Below are 12,244 nucleotides of genomic sequence, written 5' to 3' on the forward strand. Positions count from 1 at the left end.
AAGCATCCACCTCTCCATCTCCAAACTCAAGATATAGCACCTACCTTGGAAGACTGGTCTCTAAACACCTCTGACCTCTCCCAGGACACCTATAATCCTTTCCTGGGTAAACATCTCACTGGATGAGGACATGACAGGACCTGTAAACCAAGAAGCTTCTGAAAGGTGTTAATCTTATTAGCATCGTTGGACTCCTTTGGGGACTGAGTGATCACCGCTGAGGGCTGCGTCTCCTGGGCCCCGGTACACCCCTCAGGCAGCTGCACTTGAGGCAGGGCTCTCTCAGACCAAGCTACCACCCTGGGGAGTACATTCCGCGAGTGCCACCCTGGACATGCGGGCAGTGTCTGCTTCGGCCTAAGCCATCTGGCACCATCGAGCAGCGCCCTATGTCTGCCCCTGCAGAGCCACCCTGGGAGATGTGACCAGCAAGACTCGAATGCGTCCTCCGCACAGCACTGCCCTGGGCAGCACCCTCTCGGACACAGCCAGCGCGCGGAGTCCAGTGCCGGCCTTGGAAGGAACCTGTTCTATACATGCGGGCACGGTGCCTGCCCTGGGCGTGCCCAGCGGCCTCCGGCGCCCAGCGCAGACGGGAGCTCCAGGCCTCTCGGACGCGGGCAGAAGGCTCCCAGAGCAGCGCCCCGTGCCCGCATGGCCCGTTCTGGAGGCGCGCCCAGGCGCTGCCAGGAAGGCCGGGCGTTTATCCCCGGAGCCGCCAGCAGGGAGCTCCCTTTCGGCTCTGCTCGCGCGGCCGCGGGGGGCGGCGCTGCGCTGCGCCGCGCTGCGCTCCAGCCCGGACCGGGCCGGGGCCGCTGGATGCCGCGTCTCCGCTTCTGCTGCCTGCCGGGCGGGCTCCGGCGGCCGGTGAGCGCGGGGCGGCGGGGGCGGCCGCTCGGGGGCTGCCCGGGCCGGGTGGGGCGGCGGGGCGGGCTCGGGCCGGGAAGGCGGGCGGGCGGCGGGGCCCGCCGGCTCCTCCTCCCCCACTGTCCCCTGGAAGCGGCGGCCCGGACTCCCGGCTCCGGTCCCCGGCCGCGCCGCGGAGCTGGGCGCCCGGGAATGGGGGCCGACAAGGAGGGGCGGGGAGGGGAGCTCCGGCCCCTTGTGCCAGCTCGGGAGCGCGCGGAGGCAGGGCAGGGTGGCCCTCGGTTTAGGGGGATTGAGGGCTGAGGGGAGCCCAGGTGGCCCCGGGCTGCGGGGTGGAGGCTGCAGCCTCCGGGATAGGGGGCTTCTCGGGGCCAGGCCCAGGCCCCCCCCCCCTCCCCCCCAGGCCGACCGACCGACCGACCGACCGACCGAGCGAGGCTCCGAGGAAGGCAGCGGGGAAGGCGAGCACCTCCACCGAACCCTTTATCCCTCCCAGCGGCCTTCACCCTTTCACTGCCAGGCCGACAGCGGGCTCCTCTCAAAGGAGCAGCTGCTAGACAGCTGGCAAAACAATGGAGACCCCGCTTCCCCAGGCCCCCTCCCCTTGGGACAGAAGACGGGGGTGAGTGAATGGTAGGCTTTGGAGATTAGGGAGTGCTGCCTGTCCCCTGTGACTGGCTGCTCACCTCACCTTTCCCTGCAAAGGGGTGGGGTGTGTGTGGGAAGGTCGGACAGCCTGCCCCAGGCCTCTGGGAGAGACTGCCCTGACGCCCCGCCCTGCTAACCTGTCATGCCAGTTGTCTCGCCAATGGGGAGGCGAGGTGGTAAGGTTAGCTGCTCCACACCCCTGTGGTGGGGGTGGTGGGGGGTGGGGGTGCGGCTTGGTACCAAGCATGGTGAGGAGTGGGTCATGTTCCTGGCTGAGATAAGGCCTGCAGGGACAAAGCACACATTGGGGCTTTGTTGGGGGCAGGGAGGGGGGATGGGGATGTCACCCTGTTGCAAGGCACATGTGTCCTGCTGATTAGTTGGAAAGGCTCCAGCCAGAATGAACGGGGTGTGGGGGGGGGGGGCATGGGGGGGGGGGAGGCAGACGGTGTATTTTTTAAGGGTACTGCTTTTGCCTACTCAGCCAACCGGGCATGTATTTGGCAATGTCCTCTTGGTTTGTGTTTGTGCAGAGAGGTTGGGGACAATGCTTCTTGGGAGGAGCTCTCCTGCCTGGAGCCTTCCTGCCCTCTGATGGACTCCCAAAATTATGGAATTGGGTTCCCTGCCCCCCTTCACCTGGCCAGTGATTCAGGCTGGTTTGTGTGGGCTCATTTGTCTTTTGGAGTACCTGGCATGTCTGTTGCTGAGGAGGCCTTGTAATTCCCCATAAGGAGAGTGAACTGCCCGAAGTGTGTATGCATTGGGTCCATGCTGGAACGGAGGGAAGGTCAACCAGACAGTTAAGAGCAAGATCACCTTTCCATGTTCTTACCAGTTCTGGAGCCCTTTCTTGGGCAGGTCGGTTTCCTGTTGGCATGGCAATGGGCCAGGCCTTGTCTAACTTTCCCCACCCTTTTGGTTCAGAGGCTACTTTCTATTTGGGGATATTGAAAGTTGCTCTCCTGAGGTCTCTGGCTTCCTGACAGACCTCACTGGCTCTTTGTCAATGGCCTGCCACCTCCTCAGCTTCCCCTCTGTCCTTTTGTGATGAGGGCTTTCCAGGAAACATCCTCCTGGTTGCTGGACATGACTAATTATAGATAGCCTCGGGTGGAGGTGTGCTTGTTCCTTTGGGGTTGGGGACATTGGAGTTGGGGCCTCATATTCCAGGAAGACCATGGGGGAAGCTATTGTGTTGGAGGGTTAGGGAAATGAGAAGGATCACAGGTGGGGGTGGAGGGGGGAGTGTGGGAGGGATAGAATGAGTGCTGGTGGTCACTTCCTTTGGAAGCTTTGAACTTTGAACACTTGACCTGGTGCCTGGCAGCTCTGAGTATCTAGTTTGTTTACTCTCTGCGGGCCTGGCTCAGGTGCCAGGGTGTGTGCCTAAGGGCTTCCTCCGGTGCCCCTGGCTCTCCTCAGAAGCCCTCACGTGGATTGTGCCCCTCCTGCCTCCTGCCTGGTGCCTCCACCTCATTCCCTGGGAGTCTGGGTAGCCAGCCTGTTGCCTGGAGCCCCCCTCACCGGCCTAGCTTGAGGCTGCTCATTAAAGGGTGCGTGTGTCTTCAGAAATCGGGCCTGAAATGTGCGGGGTGCCCCAGAGGCAGGTACCTGAAGCTGGACTGGGTGGGGCAGCACTGGGGCTAATGTGAAAGGGAGAATCCACCCTACTCGGGTGGAGCAGGGAGTTAGTTGCTGGAACTCAGGAAGCCCTGATCCGGACTTGGTGTGTCACAGGTCTCCAGAGCAGCACGGCTGCTCTTGCTCCTTCTAAACCAGACGTCTGTCCCCAGCCAGACCCCCCTCACCTGAAGTGGACGCCACAGACGGGAACTAGATCATCCATGTGAGCCGGGTCCTGTTGGTGGCTCTGGGCCCCAGGCCTTGTCCCAGGCCTCTCCCGGGTGTGGTGGGTAAAGGGGAGGGGCTCTGACCTGGTGTAGTTTAAAGTTTCAAGGGTATGGGAAGGCCCAGCCCACCCTGTGCTATGATTAACAGGTTCCCCCAGGACTCGGGCTGGGGGCTTGAAGTTCTACTTTGGGTCAGGCCCTGGGTGCTTTAAGATCTGCTCACTGCACCCCATCCCCACACCCCCCCCCCCATCAGCATTTTCTGAGGTAGCCTGAATTAGAGAGTGTTGTTGGGAGCCGGATTGGGAGGGGTGGGGAGCAGAACTGGAAAGCCTCCACTCCTCTCCCCACCTCACTGTCCTTGAGGTGGGAGTGGTGCGGCTTGTCAATTATCCATATTCCCTTGATGTTTCAAAGAGCCTATAGTCAGGCAGCAGTTTAAACTGAGGGCTGAGGGTTTTACAAGGCCCTTGGCCCTTTCTCTCTGCCAGGTACTTTACCATCGCTTACAGGGGATTATTTTTATTATCCTCTGATATTCAGAGATGTTGGATGATGGGCTCAAGGTCACACAGCAGTTCAGAGGCAGAGCAGGATTTAGAACCTGCAATTTGTAGTTGAACAGAATACCTCTCCCGGCAAAGGCAAGGGCTCCCGGCCAAGTCTGAACTCTCAGGCCCATGGAGATTTTATAGTTGAAATAGCTGAGGCCTAGAGAGGGACGGGACTTGCTGAAGGTCACACAGAAATTGGGGGGGGGGGGGTGGTTAGCGGAGTCTAGCGCCCAGCGGACTGCGGCAAACCCCTCCTGGGGCTGAGGAGGTGCACCTGGAAGAGCAGCTGGGGACCTGGCCGCGCTCCTGGCACCTCTCCCGCGTCGTTCCTCCCGGGGCCTGCGGGATCGCTGCGTTCCAGGGGAGACGGTATCTCGGCGGGAGGCGCCGCGGGGCTGCGGCTGCACCGGCCGGCTGCCTGGAAGTGCTGAGCGCCGCGGGTTCCAAGGGAGCAGGAGCCGGCGGGCGGTTGGGCCGGCCGGCCGGCTGATGTCATGTGAGAAGCGTGCAGTCGGAGCGAGCACACCTGGAGCTAGATAAGCTCCGTGTGACCTGGTCTTGAGTCACGGGGCGCTGCGGAGCTCTAAGCAGGACCGGCTGGGAGAGAGGCTCGGGCAGTGGCGGTGGCGGCGAAGGCGACAGGCGTCCCTCTGCGCCGCTCGGCTGGGGCCCCGGCCGGAACGGGACCGGCCAGGTGCTGCTGTTCGAGTCCTGCCTGGTCGCTTTTGCAAACCTTGGTATGGACTGGCGCCGAGAAAGGCCTCTGGGCTGTAGGAAACGGCCGCTTAGGGAGGTCAGAGGCCAAGGGAGAGAGGCCGGCTCTCTTGGGAAAGTATTTCCTTTGTATTTATTTATGAGTGTGGTCTGGGAGTGGGGTGGGGAGGACTGACCCTTTTAAGTGTCCACCCACAGCAGCCAAGTCTGGGCGCCTTGTCTTGGGATTCTAACGTTATAGTTTCCATTTCCTGGGGCTTCTATTTTGCCAGCTGCAGGGTGACCCATTTAAATATGTCCCCACTTAAAGCCACAAGACACTAGTGAGATCTATTTTAACCAAGTCCCCCAAGTCACTGAAACTTTCCTAAGGCATGAGATGGCAAGCCTTGAACTTACAGTTGCGAACTTGGTTTACAGCCTAAATGCTAAGTGGATTGTCAAACCTTCCTTTTTTTTTTCTTTCTAATCTTTTAAAATCACAAAAGTAACATATGCTGGGAAAGGCTATTAGCTAAAAAGCTAAAGTGTTACTACCCCTGTTTGCCTCTACTGCATGGAGAAAACCACAGACAAAATCTTGTAATGGATCTTTTCAGGCATTTTTTTTAAAGCTTGTTATATATATCTTATATATAACATATTTATCACATATGCACATATTATTTACTTATATTTATATGCAATATCATGTTTCATAAATATAATTTTACATAAATATTAAAAAAATTTTTTTCTGTAGGAAATAAAGAGCATATAGAAAAGTAGAAGAAATATTATGCATAATCCCACTATCCAAAGCCCCTAGGCCTAGGGGCGCCTGAGTGGCTCAGTTGGTTAAGTGACCGCCTTCGGCTCAGGTCATGCTTTCATGGTTCATGAGTTCAAGCCCCCCGTCAGGCTCTGTGCTGACAGCTCAGAGCCTGGAGCCTGCTTTGGACTCTGTGTCTCCCTCTCTCTCTGCCTCTGTCTCTCTCTCTCAAAAAAGAAACATTGAAAAAAAAAATAATGAAATAAAGCCCCTAGGCCTAGATACACACACACATACACCCCTACCAGCTAAATATTCTCATTGTAAAAAATTAAAACAATATAGATGAAACACAAAGCCATTGACTCTTCTAAAATCTGTCTCTTTCCCAGAGCATACATTTTTCTATGCATTTGCAAATATTGCACATACATAATCTCCATGAATATATATGCACACATATACATAGTTTTTAAAATTTTAGTAAAAACTATATGGCAACTTGAGTTTTTCGCTTAATGTAGAATAGAATCTTTCTAGGTTAGTATATACAAATCTTCATTCTTTAAAAAAAATTTTTTTTAATGTTTATTTTTTATTTTTGAGAGAGAGAGAGAGCCCAAGTAGGGGAGAGGCCGAGAGAGAAAGGGAGACAGCATCTGAAGCAGTCTCCAGGCTGTCAGCACAGATCCCTATGCGAGGCTCGAACCCATGAACCATGAGATCATGACTTGAGCTGAAGTCGGATGTTTAATCGACTGAATTACCTAGGCGCCCCTTCATTCTTTTTAACTGTCCAGTTCTATAATCTTGCTATTTCCCTAGTGATACGATCTTTGTATTGACAGAATTTTGAATTACAAACAATGATGCAAAGATCAGCCATGTTTATTGTGTGGACATATCTGTAGATGTCCTATATGTAGAATTGCCCAGTCTAGGAATATGTGCATTTAAATATTTTCATAGATACCACCAACTTGCCCTTATACCAATTTATACTCCCAACAACACATAGCAGATACCCTGCTTCCTATCTTCTATTAGATTGATGTTATTAATGATGGTAGTTTTTACTAACCTGATAAGTGGACAATAGCATGTCTCTGTTTCATTTCATGTGTCTGTGATATGACTGAGGCTGAATACCTGTTTGTGTTTGTTGGCCTTTCATATTTCTGCATCTATGAATTGCTTGCATTTTGTCTTCGGCAGTAGCTACATGGGGCCTCTGGACTCGAGCCAGCCTGGCCGTGTGCTCATTGGATTGCCTTCACTTCTTTGGGCTTTACTTTCCACATACAAAGATTCTGTCCAGGGGCGTGTGAGTGGCCCAGTTGGTTAAGCGTCGGACTTTGGCTTAGGTCATAATCTCCTGGTTTGTAAGGTCAAGTCCTACACTGGGCTCTGCACTGATAGCATGGAGCCTGCTTGGGATTCTCTCTCTCCCTCTCTCCCTGCCCTTACCCTGCTCATGCATGCATCCTTTCTCTTTCAAAATAAATAAATAAACTTTAAAAACTTAAAAAAAAAAAAAAAAAGGTTCTGTCTGGCACTAAGATTTTATGTTTAGACTTATTTTAGTCACACTTGGGCTGATAGTCATTTCTGTACTTTATTATTCTGTCTACTGTCCCATTTAGATGATAAGAATGTGCCTTGCTATGATTGGGTACCATTCTTGAGGGCTTACCCTGGGCTAGGTGTTATATGGAGGGCTTATATACCAATTTCATTTAGTCCCCAGGCCTTATGTGGTAGGTACTATTATTTAACAATTTTTTTAATGTTTATTTATTTTTGAGAGAGAGAGCGTGCGAGCGCAAGCAGGGGAGGGGGAGAGAGAGAGGGAAACACAGAATCCAAAACAGGCTCCAGGCTCTGAGCGGTCAGCACAGAGCCCAACACGGGGCTCGAGCCCACCAACCGTGAGATCATGACCTGAGCCGAAGTTGGATGCTCAACCAACTGGAGCCACCCAGGCACCCCTGTTATTGTACTCTTATTATCTCCATTTACAAATGGGAAAACAGAGGCACAGAGGCACTAAGTGACTTTCCCAGGATTGCATAGCTATTACCTCAGAATTGGTCCCACGTTTGCTGCCTGACATCTGAAGCCTAAGCTCTTTCTTAGTTTCATTTCTCTTGCATTTAGTAGGTACTTGATAGATATGGATTGTCCCCAACATTTTATCACAATTTAGAAAAGTTAAAGAATTTTACTGTGAATACCCCTCCCACTTCCTAGTTTCTACAATTTACACTTTACTGTCCTCACTTTATCACATATTTATCCCTTGATCCATCCATCAAACCGTCTTACATCTTGGATACATCTCAAAAAAAATTCCAGACATCAGTATACCTTGCCCCAAATACTTCAGTGTATGTATCATTAACTAGACTTCAGTATATGTTTCCAGTTCTTTTTTTGAGTGCCTGTTTCACATAATGAAATGCACAAACCTCGTGTGCACTGTTTGATAACTGCTGACACATGTATACATCTGTCAGCCCAAATCCCTATCAAGGTAATGTAACATGAACATCACTCCAGAAAGTTCCCTCATGCCCTTTCTCAGGCAATGGCTACCCCTATCCGCCTCCCCACCTTCCAGAGGTAATCACGGTTCTGATTTTTTTTCACCACAGGTTAGTTCTGTCTATACATATCTTCCTTGGCTGACAGTGGGTTTACCTCCTGATAAACCCATTGTAAATTGAAAATATCATAACTCAAAAATGCATTTAATACGCCTAACTTGCCAAACGTCATAGGTTAGCCTAGCCTACCTTAATTGTGCTCAGAACATTAATATTAGCCTACAGTGGGGCAAAATCATCTAGCACAAAGCCTATTTTATAATAAAGTGTTGAATATTTCATGTAAATGATTGCACACTGTACTGAAAGTGAAAAACAGGATGGTTGGGGCGCCTGGGTGGCTCAGTTAAGTGTCCAACTCCTGATTTTGGCTCAGGTCATGATCTCACGGTTTGTGGGTTCGAGCCCCATATCCGGCTCTGTGCTGACAGTGCAGAGCCTGCTGGGGATTCTCCTGCTCTCTCTGTCCCTCCCCTGCTTGCACGCTCACTATTTCTCTCTCAAAATAAATAAACTTAAAAAAAAAAAAAACAACCCACTATGATTGCATGGGTACAGAATGGCTATAAGCACATCGGCTGTTTACCCTTGTGATTGTGTGGCCGACCAGGACCACTGCCTGGCATCACAAGAGAGCATCCTACTGCATATTGCTAGGTCAGGAGAAGACCCAAATCCAAAATTCGAAGTATAATTTTTACTGAATGCCTATCACTTTCATATGTGCATATTGTAAAGTTGAAAAATTGTAAATCGAACCATTGTGAGTCAGGGACCATCTCTATGTACTGTATGAGCCTCACCAGTATGTACTCTTATGTCAAAGCCTTCTTTTACTGTCACTTGACATAGTATTTTTGGGATTCATCCCTGTTGTATCAGTAGTTGCTTTCTCTTTTTATTGCTGAGTAGTATTCCATTGTGTGAATATGTAAACTGTTTCCCCTGTTGATGAACTGCAAGATGCATATTTGAGTTGAAGGGTCCTTGCCCTTAAAATGCTTTCTGTCTTAAAGTGATAAGGCAGCCGAGTTGAGTCAGTCGATTGTACTTTGCTTTGATCGGGTTAGTAGTAGGGTCAAGATGATATGGGCACATACCCTAATTTTTATATATACCTTTCCTCCACTTAAAATTAGGAAAGGGCTCCTGGAGTAGGATGAGGGGAGAAAGACAGAGAAGGAGGTCAGCAAACTCTAAGGTTACCTTCACTGGAGAGGGTAAGAGACCAAGGGGAGGCGGGTAGAAACTGCAGCCCAGAGTGAAGAGTGGGAAGATCCTGATGTCATTGCTGCTGGAGACTTTGAACCTGAGGGTGGAAGATGGTGAAAAGTGCAAGGTCCACAGGAAGGTGACAGAGCCCAGGTCTCTGGAGACGTGAGCTCTGAGGAGCATAGGAGCGGCTGCACTGTAGGTTTGACCCGGACAGGGAGGTTGCAGGTAGCCCCAGACAGGCTTGGAGGGATGACAGTGGGGAAGGGGTACCTTGTGAGCTGTGTGCCTAACAGTGGCAGGACAGGGATGATGAGGGAAGGGCTGAAGTGGACTCAGTCTCCAAAGGCTCCAGGGTTGGGATGAGAGGAGTAACTTTGGCAGAAGGTTAATGAACAACCTGTGTCCACAAGAGACTTAGATATTTGGAATTTTTGAGCGACAAGAGACCAAATCATCCAGTCCAACCTTGAGCAAAGTGACAGGCTCAAGGTCCCCTAGCGATTTGTTGGCGGATCCAGGCCTAGATACCAGGTCTGCTAACGTTCCTGGCCAGCGCTCTCTCCTGTGCTACTGCTGTGACGGTGTGTGTGGTTCCTGCCTGTCACAATCGCAGCGAGGAGCAAGCTTTTGCCAAGACACGGATTTACATTAAATTACTTCTCAGGGACCTTTCCAGCCCGAAGGTTCTAGAATTCTGGGACCTGTTTTCTGTTGGTACTACACAGGTGTCTGGCTCCCAGCAAAGAGCCAGGGTTGGGGAAGGATAGCAGAGTAAGAACTGAAGACCAAAAGGAGTGTCTTGGGGGGAGAGCATTGTAGGCATTGGGTTCTGCGTGGTTGGGCTGAGGCTGAGGCCAAGATATTCATTTGTGTCCTTCTAGTCCCCAGGGTGGGTTTCTTTCTTCATTTCCCACACAGGTACCCCTGGAGCCATCTTCTTCTTCTTCTTCTTTATTTTTTTTTAAGGTTTATTTTTGAGAGAGACAGAGACAGAGTGCGAACAGGGGAGGGGCTGAGAGAGAGAGAGAGAGAGAGAGAGAGAGACACACACAGAATCTGAAGCAGGCTCCAGGCTCCAAGCTGTCAGCACAGAGCCAGATGTGGGGCTCGAACTCATAAACTGTGAGATCATAACCTGAGCTGAAGTCAGATGCTCAACCAACTGAGCCACCCAGGCGCTCCTGGAGCCATTTTCTAAATCATCCTTTTAAAGGGCACCTGGGTGGCTCAGTCGGTTAAGCATCCAACTTAGGTCATGATCTAAGGCTCAGGTAATGATCTCACGGTTCGTGAGTTCAAGCCCCACATCGGGCTCTGTGCTGACAGCTCAGAGCCTGGAGCCTGCTTCGGATTCTGTGTCTCCCTCTCTCTCTGTTCCTCCCCTGCTCACACTCTGCCTCTCTCCTTCTCAAAAATAAATAAACATTAAGAATTTTTTTAAATTTTTTAATTTTTATTAAAAAAAATTTTTTTTTAATGTTTTTATTTATTTTTGAAGGAGAGAGAGAGGGAGACACAGAATTTGAAGCAGGCTCCAGGCTCTGAGCTGTCAGCACAGAGCCCGACGCGGGGCTCAAACTCACAAACCGTGAGACCATGACCTGAGCCGAAGTCGGATGCTTAACCGACTGAGCCACACAGGCGCCCCCACCCCCACCCCCAATTTTTTTTAATCAGCCTTTTAAGACAGTGCAGGAAGTGATGGGTGAAGGGTAAGGTGGGCAGTGACCAGCCGAAGATCCCACGTCTTGGTATATGGTATGTCTGTGCCACACTCCATCAGTGTTGAGGAGGAGAGAGACTCCCCGTGTCAAAATAGAGCCCATAAGAGAGGATGCCTGCTGTCAGGTACTCCCCCATCCCAGATCAGTCCAGACTCCGCAGGACAAGTTTGCCCCTGGCTTTGCACTTCTTGGGCCCTAGATTTCCTGTCTTCCTATTTCCAGGTACTGTGCATGGAGCATTTCGAACCAAAAGGTTCAGAAGGAGCTTTGTCTTGCTAGGTAGAAACAGGTCAGAGGGGGAAACGGTGCCTGTTAGATCCACAGGGAGCTAGTAACTGGGCCAGATTCCCCATCACTTTGGATATGCTCTACAATTAAAGATTTCTGTAGAATTGTGCTGCCCAGTTCAATAGCCACTAGCTGTTGAATACTTGAAATGTAGTTAGTCTGAAGTGAGATGTGCTTTAAGTATGACATTCACACTGGATTTTGAAGACTTAATATGGAAAAAAGAATGTAAAATATCTCAATATTTTTCTTTTTAAATTTTTAAAAAATGTTTATTTTTTAGAGAGAGAGAGAGAGAGAGACAGAGCATGAACATGGGAGGGACAGAGAGAGGGAGACACAGAATCTGAAGCAGACACAGAATCTGAGCTGTCAGCACAGAGCCCGATGTAGGGCACAAGCTCACGAACCGTGAAATCATGACCTGAGCTGAAGTTGGACACCTAACTGACTGAACCACCCAGGCGCCCCTCAATATTTTTCAGAAAGATCACATGTTGAGATGACAGTGTTTTGAATATAGCTACATTAAAGTATATCATTAAAGTTAATTTCACCTGTTTCTTTTTACCTTTTTTAATGTGGCTGCTAGACAATTTTATTTTATTTATTTATTTATTTTGAGAGAGGGAGAGGGAGAGGGAGAGGGAGAGGGGGGGAGAGAGAGAGAGAGAGAGAGAGAGAGAGAATCCCAAGCAGGCTCCACACTGTCAGTGCAGAGCCCAATGAGGGGCCCATGAGATCATAACCTGAACTGAAACCAAGTGTTGGACACTTCACCGACTGAGCCACCCAGGCACCCGAGACCATTTTAAATTACATATATGACTTGAATTATATTTCTGTGAAGAGTACTGCTGTAGGAAGAATACGCTGATCTCGCAGGAACCTATGGGTCAGGGTGCTGGACGTTGGAGGAAGCAATTAGCCAGTGCACCAGGACCCTTGGGAGTTCCTGGCCTGAAGTCATCCTTGGCATTGTACCTGGGCTAGGGATCCCTCACCATGGGATGGGGGAGCCTGG

General features: G+C 50.7%; 1 protein-coding gene across 5 annotated transcripts in view; it reads left to right on the forward strand.

Annotated features, from left to right (window-relative positions):
• The first annotated feature begins 795 nt into the window (after positions 1 to 795).
• Positions 796 to 12,244, forward strand: part of MYO18A (myosin XVIIIA) — a 101,789-nt gene continuing 90,340 nt past the window's right edge. For all 5 annotated transcript variants that reach the window (XM_042916521.1, XM_042916523.1, XM_042916522.1 and 2 more), the window contains exon 1: positions 796 to 867. The gene's annotated coding sequence lies outside the window, so the exon portion shown is untranslated. The remainder of the gene's footprint in view (positions 868 to 12,244) is intronic.

This window comes from Panthera leo, chromosome E1, assembly GCF_018350215.1.
Source record: "Panthera leo isolate Ple1 chromosome E1, P.leo_Ple1_pat1.1, whole genome shotgun sequence".
Taxonomy (NCBI): Eukaryota; Metazoa; Chordata; class Mammalia; order Carnivora; family Felidae; genus Panthera; species Panthera leo.